Genomic DNA, 20041 nt, shown 5'->3' on the forward strand with positions numbered 1-20041 from the left:
CGTAGCTTTCCTGTGAGCAGACGTTTCTGTCAGGGGCTGAAAACTCCCCCATGCAGCAACCTGTTCCCTGTCAAATGAATGACCCAAAGACACGGTGGATATTTACATGTATACAAATACAGTCGCGCAGCTGCGCCCACCATCAACATCAGAAAGACACAGCAACAGACTGTAATGCATAGACTTCAGCAGCAACTAAGATTGGGATTGGAAGTGTCACACGTCTGTGTGTTTTAATTCGCATTTTAAGTAAATGAATGCTGCAAGTGAGTTAGTCCAATTGATATACTGGCAGTTGTGTACAAAAAAAAGAAAAGAAAAAGAGATAATTTGTGTATACTCATGCTGTTTGTATGTCTGGGGAAACAAATGCAAAAGACTGAACCAGTCCACATTCACACAAGAATTCATGCAAAGCAGCTAATATGTTGTTAGGGAGATGAAATCCAAACGTATCACAACGAAGTAAAAAGTAAAAAGATTAAGGTTACCAAAAGAAACTGAGCAGTTTGAATTTTAGCACAAAAAAAGTAAAAGGAAATGCTCTGACCTCCCCCTCCCTCGCTACTGCAGGTGTTTCTTTTTTCTTTTACTGTGCTTTACTCTCTAAAATCGTTAAAGAAAAATCTGCATAATTTCCGAGACACTGCAGGGGCCGGAATGATTACACACTCTGGGCTCTGGAGATCCAGGTGGATTAATAATTAGGCGAGCCAGTGACATCACAGCAGTGTACATACACATACACACCACACACGCACTTACAAACATGCACATACACACACAAACGTGGGCAAACACAAACAAATTTCACAAAAACCTGCTGTTTTCAGCTGTTCAGAAGCTTCCCCGAACCAGGCCGGGGACCCATCACTAACTGGAATCAGAGTGTAGCAATACATGATTGAGTTGCTAAATATTTAAACACTAACCCACATTAAGTTCAGTCTTCAGCAAACTTGCCAATTGCAAATTACAAACCCCAGGGTGGCTTGTTTGACAGAGGCTTCTTTCCTCCTCCTCCACAGATGGGAGCCAACATCACACACTGGGGCAGGGAGTCACAATCAGGGGGTTAGTTCTGAGTGAAGCGCACGGCACTACTTTGAGGATGTTCCTGAGATTTGACCTTTAGGCCCATTTTCAAAAGTACATACATATTTACTCTTCGGATTTTTACTGACCCAATGACTTGCCCGTGTGGCATCTTTCATCTCCAGGACATCGTGCCCAGCAGGGGGACCCCCTCAGTCACAAATGCTTTCACACTGTCACATGGCTCATATTTTCCCACCTCTCTGATGACTAAATTATATTTAAATATTTATGCAAAGATATAGGTGAGATATAGGTAAACGGTTCCACAGTCTTTGTTAAAAAATGTAAATAAAAATTAACCCTCTATTTTCAACAGGCAAATGAAAGAGAAGGTGGTATCTCTAATATCAAGGGCGGAAGCAGGCCAAATCAAAGTTACCATTTCTGCTCTACGAATCTGACAACCTAGGTATTTTTAAATGGCACATGATCATTGCAAATTTAAGGAAAATCAGATTTATTGGAGTTCTCTTTCTGGATACTCACACCTATAAACAGTCACTGGATTTGGGTCTGTTGCTCAGTACTCCCTGACTGAACTAATTTCTTCCCTGCTTTATTTTTTTCTTTCATATACTATTCATCCTCTTCCTGTCCCCACAAAAACAAGTTTTCAAGACACATTTGTGAAGTGACTTTTTCAGTTCAGAGAGAGCCTACAATACAAGATACGTCAACCTCTCTTTTTCATATTACTGCTCAACTTATAGAGAAGCGAGACAGAGAGAGAGAGGGGTGGGGGGTATATCTGTGATTCAGCCTTTGCTATAACAAACACGACATGTCTGATTAATGACTAATTCATTAAATAAAAGCTGAAAATTACGATACATTCTATTTAACGCACCCCTTCATGTATTAAAAATTACAAAAGATTGTGCAACCCTGTGAAATGAAAAGTGGACAGCGCTATTATTAGCAGGGTAAATTATTCAAACATCATATTTCCAGCAATCTGACCCTCCTATTAAATTATGCAGGGGCTTTGTGAGCAATACTTCAGAAACCTTGAAACTTTAAGATTGTAAACATATAAAATTAAAAATAAAACACGACTGCCCTTGAGCAGTGCTGCTAGTAAGCTCTGTGTTCACGGAAAAGATTATGTTGCAGTGTGTGAGGGCCAGGAAAAAAAAAACTAAATAAAACTACCCTGTCCAATCAGAGCAATCCACTGTCTCAGTGAAATTGTACAGGATCGGGAGTATGTTGAAGTTTTTACGACCTAGAGCTGAAGAATTGTCATAATTGTCTGAGATTAACATCTCTGAAGGGTGGCTGAACAGCGATTGTCAGGCATATGAGTTACGAGTGCAAGAGCTCACAAAGGGTGCCATGTCAGATCAGGAGCGGTGCTCGATCCACACAGCTGCCACACGTTTCTTACGATAAAGCAACCGCACAGGCCATGAATACCAAAGGCACTGGGCTCGGTCCTCAAACTGGGCGAGAATTCATTTTCAGCACTACTCCACCTGGGTAAGCATGTTGGAAGGACATTGCTGGTGTCAGACAGTAAAGAGGGATGTTTGGGAAGGAAGGTGGCCACCAAAGACCGAACACATAAAATGCCTAGTCCTACTAATTACATCGTTTCTGACTTGGAAAGGATGAGCAACAACGTCACACTGCTAACAATTGCTGTAATTATGCTCATTAGTTACCCTATACACTTAACCTAGGTAGTTCCTGGGATTTATGGAGTGCTATGATGGAATTAGAACAGAAACACTGTAATACTCCCGCCACCCCAACCCCATACTTCTCCTTTTATTTATTGATGTTTTGGGGGGATTGGGTGTCCGTATATAGCACAGCTCAATTATAGGGTCACGCCTCACAAGCAAAGCTGATGACAAACACCCTCGCTACATATCGCCCCATCGGGTAATTAAAAAAGCATGTCTACCCCCCTCCACACTACCTTTTCACGGTCGAGGCTGCCGAGATTTCACTGCCTCGGTATAGCAATGGCATTTGCGTTTTTTTTGTTCTTGGATTACACCCCCTAGGGCATCTTACATCAGAGGATCTTGAATTTCCTCACAGATAACCTTAATATGCTCTCCCATATATTTAATTCTTCAAGCCACCCTATCACGATTCTAACTCACCACCCCCTTCGTGTCAACTGTATTTGAATGCCACCGCAGTCAAACACACACCCCCTGGTTCTTCTCAGGTTTAACCAGGGCACCAATACAGGCAGACATATAAGTTGCACTTCCCTAGATACATGATGTGGTATTGTACACCTGCAGTCAGCAGTGATCCATAAAAGCAAACAAATCACCTTGTTTACTCAAGGTTTGTCGCCTCCTTTGCGTTTACTTATCCGCAGGTCTTACGCATTGTGCTTGATGACAAAAGGAGATGTCTATCATGGGGCAACACTTGGCATCTCAGAGATTCAATGTTTGTACGCTGTCAGGCTGGGAGGCCCTATGTACAGCTGGTCACCCGACATCCATTCGGTGCCCAATCCCCATCAGTCTGTGTCCAACTGTGAGCCCTGCCTTTCAACAGAAGACATCAAGACACTTTGTTTCCATTTCTGCTCATGCGCTTGGTATGCCGGGTAAACAATAACCCATAAAATATTGATCAAGGAGAGGGAATAAAAGATCAATGCACACAGGGAGGGAAGGGGGGGGAAAAGGCAGCTCGCTTTGCTGCAGCGCCTGGGTTTAGTTTCTCAGCAACAGTGTATCGTCAAGCAGACCACAGAGTCAGAGGACGCATATCTGGGACTCTGCAAACTGGGACTAGCCACATGAACTGCAATGCTCTACAGGGAAAGCCACTCTGCGGCAAAAGCACAAAGGAGGGCCCTGTGGGGGAAAAAATCTCCTTCTTTAACGAAGCAGAAATAAACAAAACAGTTCTGAGGATTCTCACAGTAATGCCATGATGAGCGTGGATTGGGTGTGCATAAACTGTGCCTGAGGGGCCGCCTCCACACTCAATTTCAGCTGCGAGTTCATGGTTTGTGACCCTGCGATCTCTATGAGCATCGTTCCTAATAAGTCAGGATTAGTCAGCTCTTCACATCACAGTGCTGCAAGTTCTATCTCAATCACCATAAAGAGCAGTCTTAATGACACCACCACAGCCTCCTACCTACAGACTAATTCTCAAGTGCTCATTCGTGGCACTAGATTCCAACTGAAATAACTATGAAGCACCACCTCCCTACAGAGTGATCACTTCGTCAGCTCTACCTTTCTCTCTCAGTCTTACTACATCAGTGCCCCTGTCAATCATTCTCTCTCCCAATTTAATTAGTGCATCTAGAAAGCCAATAGGTGTACAGAAGGACCCACCCACTAAGACATCATTTCACTAACCACCATCAGAATATCCTGTCTGTCAACCGTTTCTGAAGATAAGAAAACAAATAACGATGTACAACCTTCTTCCATTTAAGCATACACAGGTGTTTTTTGACATTGAATTGACCTTTTTCAGGATGAGGTGTCTTGGGTTATGTCTGTTTTGACAAGGAGAAAGTGTTTTGTCACTAAGAAAGCAAAAATGTATTTTTTTTTTAAGAAAATGATAGCCTCCGTTAAAAAAAGCATTAGTATGCTACGCAAAATATATTGTATTATGCCCATTAGCCTCAAGTAAGCACATCTTTATGTTGTAAGAGTTGCTTGTTGTAATTATTCCCTCTTTAATGAAAGTGCTGTGATATATGGGAGACGTCAGGAAAATGAGGTATACAAGAAAAAGGTCACAATGCAAGTGTGTTCTGTAAATGCAATTATAAAAGGTGAAACAATAAACTGGCTTGAAGGAAGCAGGAGATGTTATTTCATATAGGTCATAAACTGGTAGATTTGACCTGTCCATTTTTTCAAATGTTTTCAAATGAGCACTTTCAAAGCATCTCACTGTAATGCTGCCGTACTGCTTATATAACTTTTACATAACTTACAGTATAGCACTGAGTATTGTTTAGTGTGCAGCCTGCAGTATGTAGATCAAAAAACACAATGCCAATTTCACTGCATTTGAAAATGCATTTTGCATTACGCAATCTGTATCTGAACCCCACCCTCACTCCCACCCTACACATTTGTATTCACTTAACTTATTTGAATGTATCTGCAGGCTGTGTGTGTCGTCAGAGCTCTCCTCTGCTGTGTGTGTGTGTGTGCATTTGTGTGTGCGTGTGCAGGTTTGTAAGCATGCATCTCTCACCACAGGCACCGCAGGGAGCTCCGTAGCTGTGGCACGGGGAACCTTCACCAGCCAGGCCAGTGCAGCCAGGGGGATCACAGCAGGAAGCCACTTCAAACACTGCGCTCTGCGGGGCAGGAGTGGGTGCTGAGGGCCGATGCACCTTATGTAAGGCACATGTGATCGGCACGGAGAGAGGGGGTCCTCCTGAGGTTTGGACTGGAAGCCCACACACAAAGCACTGCGGTTTGAGTTTCCCAACCGGAGTAAATACCGCCTTTCAGGATTCGAGATGGCCTCTCTAGTAGGCCAAGACACACCATCCAGTCAGGAGAATCTATGTGCTGCCTGGTTACAGCAGTTCGTAGAGGATCATAAACTGCTCCAAGACTTTGGTTACGTCAACCAAACCTGCTGAGGAGCAGAGTGACTCCTACACAAGGACCCCCCGAGTCTTGATTTTCTTAGTGAGTTTGACTCAAGGTGTAAAAATACACATATTATTTATATTAATTTCTGCTTTGACATTGGATGAACTGGTAGTCAGGCAGAGAACGTCATTTTTAAAGTGGTGAGAAAACAGACCAGCAGTATTACCAGAGATCCAGATATAGGTTCTGGAATGTCAGTAGACAATCACAGAAGCTGCTGTTTAACTTCCATTCCAGTTCCTTTGATCTGTAGGTTTGGTATGTATTTTGTTTAGTTTTGCAATGTGTAATCTCCTCATATGAATGCATAGGAAAAAGACTGTGATAGTGGCTGGGTAATACATGGTAGAAGGACCCTGTACCTTGCTGGCAGCATTAGAACATAAGAACATAAGAAAGTTTACAAACGAGAGGAGGCCATTCGACCCATCATGCTCGTTTGGTGTCCATTAATAACTATGTGATCCAAGGATCCTATCAAGGCTATTTTTGAATGTTCCCATATTTTCAGCTTCAACCACATCGCTGGGGAGTTTGTTCCAGGTTGTAACAACTCTCTGTGTGAAGAAGTGTCTCCTGTTTTCTGTCTTGAAAGTCTCATGGAAGATGGAGCTATTTTCATTTCCTGGTCTCGTCAGCATATTAGATTATGATGGTAATAATGAGATCATAATACATCAGTTCAGGAGCAAAATGTCACTAATGTCTTCAATGAATAGAGCAGGAGAAACATCCCAAAAGTATCTGAACACAGCGAACAGGAAATTCAGTTGATGCTGCAATAATACCACATTAACTGTTTCCTCACTTGAACAACTGATTTAGATGGCCATCTCCATCTCAAATTCATCTCAACGTCCTGCATCAGGAAGCCAGGGCAAAGTTCACGTCCACAGAAAAATAAAACAAAAACTGAGAGGATTAGCTTCGCGAGTTGGGCCCCTCAGCCTTGGGTTCTGGCTTCAATCACCCAGCCTAGTCACAGAGAAGCCACATCCACTTTCAACATAGCACTGACCCATGTCAGGAAGTCTTCTCTGTGTTGAAGGGTATATATCGAGACCACACTAGTACTGGTGTGAGCTTGTGTCTTTTAAAGAGACAGTTCCCTAAAACCAGAACACATCTACTGCACAGTGATATAAAAAACAGCTGTTTACATCAATATTCCTTCTCTAGTGATATGTATCCAAAAAGCACTATAAGAAAAGTGCAGTTGTATCTTACAGGATATAGCAGAGCACTCAGGTCCAAACTGGAATCAGTAACTCCTCCCTTATGGAGACCAATAACACAGTTTCATCAATACATGGCCTACTGGTCTGTACTTTAAGTCTTTCTCCTTGACAGCTGGAAACCGAGTACACGGCCAAAGCATTGTTTCACTTATGGCACTGTTCAATAGTTACCTAAGTGGTGAAAACTAATTGTGTTGTTACGGGATCACCTCTAAAAGAGCAACAATGCAAGCTAAAACAGTGTGCACTCCACCGTGCCAAGTCATTACACTCCAAACATTGCGTTACAAATTAATAGTTTTATAAACAGGAAACGGAAGGGACAGGATTTGCTGCTATGCATTCTTGAATGTCCTTTACCTTCAGTGCATTCATGTAACAAGCTTTCCTGCCCAAAAGGAAAGGCCAAGGAAATGGTGAGATATCACAGATAACTGGGAGGTCAGGTCAAAAGTCACACATACAAGAAAAACATCCATAGTTTCAGGTGCTGAATGAGTCTCTCTAACACCGCCATCCCAGGAGGATGCAGAATCAGTTTCCCTGGAGATTTTGAGGCTTGACTTGTGATAACCTTTCTTATAAAAAACACACACCTCACAAAACACCTTGGAGACCTGGTCCCACTTTGTGCAACTTCCACTATTCCTCTTACTTTGACCAGAATTGGTATTCGATATTGGAAAAAAACATCAAAAAACAGATGACTTTCTTGCTTTTAATGTGTCTTTTGTTTTAACATAAACAGGAGCTAAGGCTTTAAGGTCCCTTCTTCAAGTTTACTGTGGTAAATGTACTTTAGGATTTTCACACTTTTAACATGATTTTACTATGGTTGTTCCACAGTTTTACAGTGGCTTCCCTATGGGTTTTAACATACTTTCACTGTGCTTTAAAAACACTTTACCATTAATAAATCACAATAAACATGTTTTATATTATTTTTACATCCCCTGGCCTGCTGTAGTAAAGTACAGTGAAGGCCTGTTGAAACAAAGGGAAAACAGTGTAAAATGATGGTGAATCCAGAGAAAATGCATCAATAGAAGTGAAAGGAAAGGCACCTACCAGGCTGCAGTGAGGTGAGACCTGTTCTCAGCTGGGATGCGACGCTCTGGATGTCCGGAAGCCCTGGTACTCTGAGAGCTGGTGTAGCCTCATAGGTACTGTGGCAGCCTGTCGGGAGCAAAACACAGAGTGCTCAGTCACTGACCGGAGGGCTCACTCTCTCACTGCAAAATACATACAGTTCCCCTTTTTCTTCTCTCTTTCAGCCGGTTAAGTGTGAAGCAATGAGTGTGGACTTTGTCTAATAGTAATAAAACTTCTCTTGTCAGATTGTTCGGTCATATTTAATTGCTTCTACTGTGGGTGTAAAATGCTTACACCCTTCAACAAAGCAACAAAAAAGAATAAAAAATTCGATGATCCGATGGATGCTGATAAACTGTCACCTGGGCTCGTTAAAAAGAAACTAAAGCTCAACAAAGTTTAATAGCCCGCAATTCGAGCACTGACAATTCACCAGAGCCCCAAGGTCTTACAGTGTGCATTACAAGCTTGTAATGCAAAGCCTTCATTACTGCTGACTGAAGGAAAATCAGATCACCAAAACCTCAAGCATATGAATCACACGTAATCCAGGCATGCACAACTTTGAGTGCTTAAAACTTTAAGGGCTGGTCTCACAAGCCTTGGACTATACAATGTTATTTCAGGTAGAGTAGCCCAAAAGTAGCTGAAAGACTTCTTAACATCTATTATGGTGACAACGGCGCTTCTTTCAACACTTTCAAATATTCTTTGCTGGGATAAGCATACATCAGATCTAAACAGGATTTCTGTGGTAAAGACAGATGTGTCAGACAATGTAACAACTTGAAATTGTGTCACCACGTGCACAGGAAACAAGGGAGAGAAAAAGACGGCAACAAAATAAAAAAACATCAAGGTAACAGGATTTCCTAGAACTGTGGTGTAAATAATAGTAAAACATGGTGCGTGAGCATTCCATCCTGATGAACACAGGAAACTCTACATTCGCTGACCTTGGTCTCGTAAGACAAAAAAAAAAAAAGTGGCCTAAATCTTCAGCTCAAATCCTGCTGTGTTGAAATGTCAGCAGACTACAGTGGCTCGGGTATGCAAGTGCTCTATATAACAGAAGTAGCAATTTTCATTGGTGCACGTTCATTTTCACCTATTATTCAGTTGTAAGCAGCCTGACAAAATGTTTGTACAAATACTTGTTGGAGTCACAGTAATGTACATTTACACAGGTATAGGAGTTCTATTGGTTGTCAGAAAAAGTTTTGATTCCATGCCTGCTATCAGAGACATCAGTCACAGATGCAGATAAGTCAGTAAATGCTCGGTTGAACGTTCCTGGTTTTTAAAGAACACTTGACCTTTTCTCTGGAACAGAGAAGATGGCCAGGCTTGAATGAGGCATGAGCTCATCCGTCAGGCACAAATTAATATGAATATGTGTCCTACCAGCTTCTGACAGACCTTGGCTGGATCTCAATTAGGGGCCATTTAGCTTTAAAAGCCTTTGCTATTTCATAAGCCATGAGCTGTAAATCACAACACTCAATTAACTAAATTCACTAGTACACAAGAGCTGTCCATGTACTTCCATGCCAGACATTAACCAAATCGCAGAACTGTGCTATATGAACTGTAGGATACAATGCATTATTATATTATGGTGTCATAACCCAGCAACTATTACTACTGAAACCGAAATATATATACAGTGGGGGAAAAAAGTATTTGATCCCCTGCTGATTTTGTACGTTTGCCCACTGACAAAGAAATGATCAGTCTATAATTTTAATGGTAGGTGTATTTTAACAGTGAGAGACAGAATAACAACAAAAAAATCCAGAAATACGCATTTCAAAAAAGTAATACATTGATTTGCATGTTAATGAGGGAAATAAGTATTTGACCCCTTCGACTTAGTACTTGGTGGCAAAACCCTTGTTGGCAATCGCAGAGGTCAGACGTTTCTTGTAGTTGGCCACCAGGTTTGCACACATCTCAGGAGGGATTTTGTCCCACTCCTCTTTGCAGATCCTCTCCAAGTCATTAAGGTTTCGAGGCTGACGTTTGGCAACTCGAACCTTCAGCTCCCTCCACAGATTTTCTATGGGATTAAGGTCTGGAGACTGGCTAGGCCACTCCAGGACCTTAATGTGCTTCTTCTTGTGCCACTCCTTGTTGCCTTGGCAGTGTGTTTTGGGTCATTGTCATGCTGGAATACCCATCCACGACCCATTTTCAATGCCCTGGCTGAGGGAAGGAGGATCTCACCCAAGATTTGACAGTACATGGCCCCGTCCATCGTCCCTTTGATGCGGTGCAGTTGTCCTGTCCCCTTAGCAGAAAAACACCCCCAAAGCATAATGTTTCCACCTCCATGTTTGACGGTGGGGATGGTGTTCTTGGGGTCATTCCTCCTCCTCCAAACACAGTTGAGTTGAGTTGATGACAAAGAGCTCGATTTTGGTCTCATCTGACCACAACACTTTCACCCAGTTCTCCTCTGAATCATTCAGATGTTCATTGGCAAACTTCAGACGGGCCTGTACATGTGCTTTCTTGAGCAGGGGGACCTTGCGGGCGCTGCAGGATTTCAGTCCTTCACGGCGTAGTGTGTTACCAATTGTTTTCTTGGTGACTATGGTCCCAGCTGCCTTGAGATCATTAACAAGATCCTCCCGTGTAGTTCTGGGCTGATTCCTCACCGTTCTCATGATCATTGAATCTCCACGAGGTGAGATCTTGCATGGAGCCCCAGACCGAGGGAGACTGACAGTTATTTTGTGTTTCTTCCATTTGCGAATAATCGCACCAACTGTTGTCACCTTCTCACCAAGCTGCTTGACGATGGTCTTGTAGCCCATTCCAGCCTTGTGTAGGTCTACAATCTTGTCCCTGACATCCTTGGACAGCTCTTTGGTCTTGGCCATGGTGGAGAGTTTGGAATCTGATTGATTGATTGCTTCTGTGGACAGGTGTCTTTTATACAGGTAACGAGCTGAGATTAGGAGCACTCCCTTTAAGAGAGTGCTCCTAATCTCAGCTCGTTACCTGTATAAAAGACACCTGGGAGCCAGAAATCTTGCTGATTGATAGGAATCAAATACTTATTTCCCTCATTAACATGCAAATCAATTTATAACTTTTTTGAAATGCGTTTTTCTGGATTTTGTTGTTGTTATTCTGTCTCTCACTGTTAAAATACACCTACCATTAAAATTATAGACTGATCATTTATTTGTCAGTGGACAAACGTACAAAATCAGCAGGGGATCAAATACTTTTTCCCCTCACTGTAAGCAAGAACCACACACCAGAGAGAGACTTGTTATTTCTCTGTTTAGAGGGGGAAAACCCAGACTGCTACATGTTTATGTCAGTTCAAGCATTTACTGGCTGTAAGTGAACTGGTCTGTATTATCTGTAGCCTCAGCGAAAATTGAGGCCTCTCACCAGTGCTCAGCAACTTGGACAACAGCGGTCAAAAAACCATGACCAAACTCAAAGTGACGATGCCACAGAGCGACAAGACCACATCAATCCAGCACTGCCACCTGAAAAGACCCAAGTGCCATCAGGTGCCAGTGCTGAAGAGCAGGCCTGTCTCACCACTGTGCTGTAGAGCTAGCAAGTTTAGGACAGGTTTCTAGTTTCTCCTTCATAATGCAAAGAAATACATCAGTGGAATCTTCAAAATGAAAACATTCTCTAGAACAAATAGTAAAGAAAAAGAAAATGAGACATATAATGTTTTGATTTAGCCCCCACACTAATTTAAGGCTCTCTCTTCTCTACTCCCATTGCGTTCTTCTCAATTTCATCCTCCTGTATCGAGCATCTCATCCATCAGTGCCACAACTCTGCCTCTCACAGTTTGCATCTGTCAGGCACTGCAGTTGTGTTCGGTCTCTGCTGTACATGTCAATGAACAAGGCCCGAGTGTGCAAAGAGAAAGCCACATGGACAAACTAACAGCTAGCCAATTTCCGAACAAGGGCCCATCCTCCCGATAGCTCTTACAGTCTTCAGAATACAGTATGCATCAATATCGCTTCTACACTGTGACAATCATGAAGACTTGAAGTTTAAATACTACCTCCTAATTATTTTCTTGTCTTCTTTTCAATCTTATCACTGGATTTCTATTGTGGGAAACGCCACTTAGAGCCACTAGCCATGCAACTTGCTACCCCATATCAACAACAGCCTCTGAATCTTGAGAAAGCAGGTTGTTCAAAAACTCAATCCAATTATTCATTTTCATTGTATTTTGTCATCTCATCATTATGACTATGGATCTACTAAATTAATTTGCTTTTCTTTTGTTTGTCGAATGCTAACTCACAATCACTACCAGGTCAAGAGAAGAGGAACCAGAGCCAATTAGTATTGACTAATGAAACCCAAACTGCTATCTTTCTCCGTGGAAGAGGATGTCTACATTGCTCCTGGTGTTCAGAGCCCCAGGAGACCTACTCTGTGCAAAATGACAAAGACAGTGATTCCTGGACATGTGTTTCATCTTTCACACGTCTGCAGCCAGCTTAATTTCAAATGGCAAAACAAATAAAGAAACTCACGCTTTAAAAGCATGCTTAAGCCCAAACACATCTTTCCCCACAAAAGTCAAGACATGCTCTTATCTTGCATACTAGAACACATTTTCTGTAGGCAAGCAATAAGTCACTTTCAAATTGTGCAATGTGAAGAATTCATGACAAGTCGCTTCTTGCATTTGGCCTTTATCTTATTTCACTCTATTATCTCAGAAAATACTATTGCCTAAACACCCCCCAAGAAGGCTGAGTAAGGTGTTTCCCAGTAAAAACTAAATCAGTTCCAGCCTGTCAATTGATAAGGAGAAAACATCTTTGGTATCAGTTTATTACAGCACTTGAAAAACACAGGATTGAAAACCTTTGTGACTAAGTATATTTTTGTCTTGTTAACGCATTACAGCGAGAATCGTCTCTGCCTGACCTTTTACGGTCTATTTTTTTGTATGAAAAGCTGAAAGATAAAACACTTAATAACGTGTGAGTGTGTGTGTGTGTGTGTGTGTGTGTGTGTCTGTGTATTCCTATATATATATATATATATATATATATATATATAGTCACTAGTCACTCTTAGTGAGAGAGATCTCTTTGAGATACAAATAAGTCTCTGTAGAGCAGCAATTCAAACACCCTTAATTTATTGAAAAACAACCAATTACCATAAAAAGGGAGAGAGCTGGCAAGGCAGTGATGCTGTTGTGAGACTGTTGCAGCAGGATTTTCAATAGACTAAAAATACAAATAGTAAAAGGATTCCCAGCTCCATCCCCAAGGCATCCCATTTAAAAGCTAAGAGCTCTTTCTTTCCCCAGGACTGAAGGAAATGATGGTAATACTGATGTAGAGGAGGCTGCGTTTCAATAGCCAGCCCGATGTCATTACCCCCCCAGGGGCTGCTTCTCCAGGCTGCTGTTTGTTTGTGCAGCCCAGCTTCAGACAGCAGGCCCTGGCAGAGCCAAGTCTCTGTCCAGAGCGGTTTACACTGCAGCCATTAACCGGCAGTGATAGGGGAATCGATACTGTGACTCATTCTTTCTGGAATGGTTTGCTCGTAACATGATTAATTAAAGAAAAAAATCACTTTATACGATAATCAGATGCGAGTTTGTTTTGTTTCATTCTAGCCTTCATTGAACTGACTGCTTTGACAGGGCAGGCATGAAATAGATCAACCTCTGCAGGTTTACACAAACACACTGGCACGCACAGGCTCAAACACACACACCCATGTTTCTAAATATACACACAGTATATATACATCCTCAGGATGTTTCTGAACATATGAAATCATCAAGACACAATGCATTCAAGGTATTTCAAAGTCAGCAGCACTCTTGGTTTCAGAATTCTTAACATGGGCGTCACGCTGCAGGTTAAGAGTGATATGAACAAACATGTAGGCCTACAGGAAACTAAGAAAGGTCAGAGCTTATTATGCATTGAATTATTAATGACTGGCATTCTTTACTGTGGACATCATCATCACCCATGTCATTCTCCTAATGCAGAAGAGAACAGACCTCTGCCATGTTCAGTGAAGTGATGTTTTTGAGTTAAGAGCCCTTCAGGGGAGCTCAAGCTATTTCTTGCTAGTTCTTGGCGAGACCTGTTTCACAGAAGACTAAAGGAGTACTGGGCCTGACATCCTGCCGTTGGTTACTGGGCATCCCACCCGAGAGCAGCAGTCCACGAAGGCTATGTACAGGCTGACAGTACGAGGAATCCGGCCCATTCTGTTCATCTCGCACTGTGGCCACACAGACACTGTAGTCTTCCCACATGGCCTCTCTGCTTAAAGGAAAGAAAGGCCTTATGTAGGCAGGAACACAATGATCTGTTGCCAGGAGCCCCTTTAATATCCACAAACCCTTCCTCATTTTCCTTTTATTTGACTCCATAAATCAAGCATCTGCAGCTCCTTCAAAGGCCGCCCCAAGATATTACAACACACCCTGCTGTGGTGACCCCCAGGAGGTGAGAGGGTAAAGCAGCGGCTCAGTGGGAGAGACCCTCCAGATATGTGCAGCAATGCAGGCTTCCAGGAGGCTGCTGCTAAGGTAATAATTACCATAGCCTCATGACAGAGTGATGAGTCATAGGTGGCCTGGTACAGAAACAGCACATCTCCCCGAAATCTACTGGAGACTGCAGAGAAGAGAGAAAGACAGCGAGCAACGGAGCCACACGAGGCCCAGGTCCGGACTGCATGAGCTGTAGCGTACAGTCCAAGCTCATCTCCACATATGTATATGACAAATGTAGGCATGGTAAGGGGCCCAAAGGACCTTGTCACCAGCTCAAAGCTTTTATTATAGGCCGATTAGAATTCAAAATGTTTACCACAGCACTACACTGTGCGTTAACCAAACTGACAGCATATTCTTGAGCTCTGAGTAACACTTCCTGGAGGGGTTAGCACCAATGACGTTCTGTTCTCAGTTCCAGCATTGTTCGAGGAACAGAAAACAAAACAAAAACAAAATTAAACGAAGACCACAACAGCAAACTGCAATTTCAGTCTCATTCTGGTTTCCCTCCCATGCAGCCCGCCCCGGCCCTCTCCAGAGCAGTGCCCTGTCCTTCTGATTAGATCATCGGGGACACTTGCCATCTAGTTCATGCATTGCAGAGGTGTGTGAATGGATTGTTCTGAGAGTGTTGTGTTTTCTAGGTAATTAAGACTCCAAAATGAAACTAAAAAAAGCTCAAAAAATAATGTAACGGTTAAGCAGCACTTAGTGGAAAAGCCATAGATGAACCTGCTTTTATTGGCATCCCTGTAACCTTACAGCCAAATCACAGGAAAGCGAAAGCAAACGCTCACCCTTATCAAGCTCATCCAAACAATCATATCATAGTTTTGTGCAGCAGAACTCAATGGGGATTGTTACGTCCCTACGTTATCAATAGCAACTTTTGATACAGTCTCCTGCCCGCCTTCCTAATTCCCAAGCGTAAGTATCCAGTAACACACGTACTTTCCCAGCATTCATTGCTTTACATCCCTCCTGCACCCTCAACACCACCTTTGCAGCAGCTCCTCCATCTAGTGTGTGTGTGTGTTTGTGTGTGTTTGTGTGTGTTTGTGTGTGTGTGTGTGTGTGTGTGGGGAGGGGGGGTTCGAATGGCCTTCTCCTCATGGCTAGGTCATTGTTCCCTTTGTCAAAAGAGTCTGAGCCAAAATAAACACTAAACACTATTTACCTTCCACTGCGTATGTCTGTTGGGGTTGTCCGCATTGGCAGCGAAAACTCAGAAGTAAACATTGCGTCTCTTCTCTGGCATGTTCTGAATAACCAATTAAAAACAAATAAATTGTAGTGTGGTAAAAAAAATTAAAGCAGAGTGTTTAAAATAGATACTATTTTCCCATATTTTATTTATAATGAGTGCAATAGATAGATGTCAGGCAGAGGATTTTTAGATCACAGATTTTAGTGGACACAGATTCCTTTGTGACAGTTCCTAATAACTACAGCAAGGCCATACTAAATCTTAGGACCCCTGTGCCCATCTAAAAGACAGAACCTGGGTTAAAGCCCTGTGCTGGCCTTCCGAGATAGTGTAGGAGTGACAGAGCTGGCATCGCCTGAAGTGATTTTTCACGTGGCTGCCTTGTTTTTCGCTCCCATGTAAGGATATCGTCTCACTTGGCTGCTTTGAAACAATCTCACCGCACACGTCCACACTACTGAAAACAATTAAAAGTGGCCTGCTTGTGTTGGACTGAACCAGCGACACAAGCCAGACACAGGTCCAGACTGAGAGATTTGAAGGTTTTCTGCACCCAGGCTCAGTTCACTGCAATAGTCCAACCAAGCAGTTAAAAGCCTGCGGCATTCTGGCCATGTCACCTGGGATGCGAGAGTGACGGAGAGAGGGGTCAGCCCTGATCACTGCGTCCAGCGAGAACTGGCAGCAAGCTGTGTAGTACGAAATCATCCCTGGGTGCTTTTGTATTAGACAAGACATTTAAGTGCTGACAAAGTGCCATACACAAGTGCAAACCTGGCACAGCTTTTCAACTTCTATTCAAAAGGTCTCATAGCTAGATAGTCTTTAATCACAAAACCCTAAACAAGACTCCAAGCAAGTCACTTTTTTTCTCAGCGCCCCAATCATATCTCTTTAGTTCTTTCCAGGCCCTCTTTTAGGGAGAGGTAATGCGTGGTCAGATTGACTGAGTTCAACCCCCACCCCCAATACACTTATGAACCAAGACCGGACTGCAACAGCCCTGAAAAAGGTGAGGCAATGCTTGAATCAGTAACGTGTGACAGAAGGTAGGAATGGCCGATCGGCTGCCCCCAGAAACTAGGAAGGCTTTTTGTTTAGCTATTCAAATTTGAAAGTAAGTGAAAAATATACAGAACAGTTCTAGTGTTGGGTCAGTCACAACTGGAAGCATTGCTGCTGTTGTTTGAAATGTACACACACAGCTCTGGAAAAAATTAAGAGACCACTTAGCATTGATTTCTGAACTTGGAGTGGTCTCTTAATTTTTTCCAGAGCTGTATATCCTTGTTGTGTATGCAAGACCCCGTAGCGTGTGTACACTCCCAACACCCACAGAGGAGACACAGCTAACACGCAACGTTGTGGCAACATTTTGTGTTAGCTGGGGAGGAGCAGCCTCACTTACCGTTTTCTCCAAAAGGTGGAGAGGAATTGAATCGTGCATTTACCTTGCTCATGAACACACGCACACTGAGGGGAGAATTCAACCAGACCTGCAGAGAGCAAACTGATGCACTAATGTTCAATAATGGTGAGGTGGGTCTGTTTGCTGTCTGAAACTTTCATTATTTATTTGAAGAACCCATATGTAGTTGTGACCTGCTAGTACACATCCATCACCATACCCAGTATGGGTAGTATATCCAAGTCTAGTATTTGAAATCATGTAAGACTGTAAACACTGACACCAGACCAAACAGTACTGTGGTGCATTTTTTTATTTTATAGGTGTGGCTCCAATCGGAAAATGTCTATATAATATACACATAAAAACATGACCAAAAAAACGAGTCAACAGATCAATAACACGCCACACTTGCAGCATAACACAGAGAAAACATGCACCACATTGCATGCAATTTACGATTGCAGCACCATTATTAGGGGACACGATACAAAGAGATGCATTCACCGAGGTTTGTGCCTCATTCATAATTTACGGAAGGACTGAATTGGCTCACGTTGCCAAAAATAAAATCACAATGCTGTCGTAATCTCCACCAAGACAAAATAGAAAAAATAACCATTTCCAGAACACAATTAAACACATACTCACATACAGAGTATGCATTACACCAGGAGGGGAAAAAAAGTAAACGAAGAGGAAACAGATCAGCTAATCAACTCATCTCAATAAGTCAACTTCCTCTAATAGCTCCAAAATCGCCAATTCCTTGGTGATCCACACGCGTGTTGGTGCTACCTTCACTAGATCCCCTGTTTTAGAGGTCTAGCCACCGATCTGCATGGCAATAGTGTAGTGGAGCACAACAAATCAAACAAATCAAGCAAATCGGACCGATACGTCAACGGGATGACATGGATGGCACACGCCTGCTCGGAAGATGACAGAAACCAGTGGGGTTGGAGCAGCATTAGGACAGACGGGCTCTCGGATGATAAAGCCAACACATGCACAGCCGACATACCTCTGAGACACGCACGCCGATATGCACGGTGGGGAATGTGGCTCTGTGTCGCAGACTCCCTGAAGTCACAGAAACAGACATTTCAATCTGGTCCAGCCTGACCCCGAGTAACCCCTCCGTCTCGGCTACATTCAAGTGCTGGTTTCCTAGCAACCAGCACATGTCACATTCATGTCGCGAAAACGGGCGAAAACGGGCGAAGCGGCGGCGGACTCACCCAGCAGCGCCGCGTCCGTCCTCTGCCTCCAACGTGTAGCTATAATCCTCGTATCCCGCCAAGGCAGCGCAGTATCGATCTACGACATTCAAACAATACAGTACAAATGTGCTGAAAACGGGGAAAGACTCCAAATGTAACCCGCCCTCCGCCCTTCTGTCGCTTTCCGTCGTTTAATGTGGACTACAGATATGTAGGAAGGAAGAATAATTCAGTATGGGACTTACAGCATTGGAGTACTCGCTTTCACCTAAAAACGGCCAAAATTGCTCTGGCCTTCAGCATTGTTGCACTAGTCAGAATAACTGTAGTAGCAGGGGGTCACATTGTACAGCAGACGAGCAGCTAAAGAAGCCATGGACGTCCTTGACTTTCTAGATATCCCGGTGTTGTCAGTTTCACAGATTGCCGTGCTGCCCGGTCTGTCTGTACAGAGCGACACTGTCAGGATGTCGCTAGTTTGTTTTTTTGTGTGTGTTTTTTTTCTTCTTCTGGTAGGTAGAAGGAGGAGGTGGGAGGGTTTTCGGGCTCTTAAAAATGCACTGACTGGTTTGGCAGCTCTGGGTTGTCTCTCACAAGCCTGGCCCACCGAGCTTCACTGTGCAAGACTTGCCTGGCGCTTTACGGTTTGCTGTTCCAGTCAACACGGCCGTGCGCTCAGGCCGGACCACGACCGCCGCCTGCTGGGGAGACGTCGCACCGGCGCGATGTGTCAGGAAGCTGTCGTGTAATTGTAGCGCAACTTTCCGCAGATCTGCACCTTTGAACCAATGACATTACAAGCAAAGTGCAGATCTGCAAGGACGCGAGCACTACGCTACGCCACCATTGAGCGCGTTGTTGTAGCGCAGATTTCCGCAGATGTGCACAATCCCAGCGCTCCCATTGGTGGAGCCGCGCAGGACTGCGCACATCTGTGCCGCACCGCGACCAAGGGTTGGGTTCTGGTCTAGACGTCAATAAAAATGCAAGTTTATATGAACTGAACGTCCAACCCACGTTAGAATTGAGGACACATTCCTGCACATACAAACCCACAGTTGATTAACAATATTTACTACAGGGAAATACCAAATAAACATACTATCTGTACAAAAATAGAAATATGCATTACAAATACAAAATAAAACAAATATACACAAACTAAATAATGTAGGCAATACTGTAATCATACTTCAACCCATTATAAAAGCATTATTAATTATTCAGGATCTGTTCTGTTGATTGAATCCATCTGAGAACAATGGAACAATACAGATCTACTGTATTTACTATAATTCAAACATCTACTAGTATCAGCTAGGAAACATGGTCCACGATTATATTGTTCTATGTAGTTTTAAGACCCCCATATTACATATTACATATTACATTTAACATTCACATAAAACGCTACTATGTCAGCTAGAACATACATTTATGTGTTTTTCTCATGAGTTCAAGGTATGTGGTATTAATGTGGTGTACATGTTATGAATGCAATTTCTGGTAGGCAATTCCTGGGTCATTTTAATAGGCAGCATGGGCCCTCTTTTCCATTATTATCTGAATAATCTGGTATTCACTGTGGAAATGCATTGTCACATGAAGAGATCAATCA

The 20041-nt window shown here is 43.0% G+C and overlaps 1 protein-coding gene across 3 annotated transcripts in view; it reads right to left on the reverse strand.

The window, feature by feature from the left end:
• pitpnm2 (phosphatidylinositol transfer protein, membrane-associated 2) overlaps window positions 1–18981 on the reverse strand; it is a 101578-nt gene extending 82597 nt beyond the window's left edge. The window contains exons 1-3 of one of the 3 annotated variants that reach the window (XM_066689890.1): window positions 18669–18981; window positions 18442–18520; window positions 8021–8128 (exon numbers count right to left, since the gene is read on the reverse strand). The gene's annotated coding sequence lies outside the window, so the exon portion shown is untranslated. Of the gene's footprint in view, window positions 1–8020; window positions 8129–18441 lie in introns of all 3 variants that reach the window. The other 2 variants (XM_066689889.1, XM_066689894.1) reach the window with 2 other exon arrangements.
• Window positions 18982–20041: the final 1060 nt, after the last annotated feature.

This window comes from Amia ocellicauda, chromosome 17 (assembly GCF_036373705.1).
Source record: "Amia ocellicauda isolate fAmiCal2 chromosome 17, fAmiCal2.hap1, whole genome shotgun sequence".
Taxonomy (NCBI): Eukaryota; Metazoa; Chordata; class Actinopteri; order Amiiformes; family Amiidae; genus Amia; species Amia ocellicauda.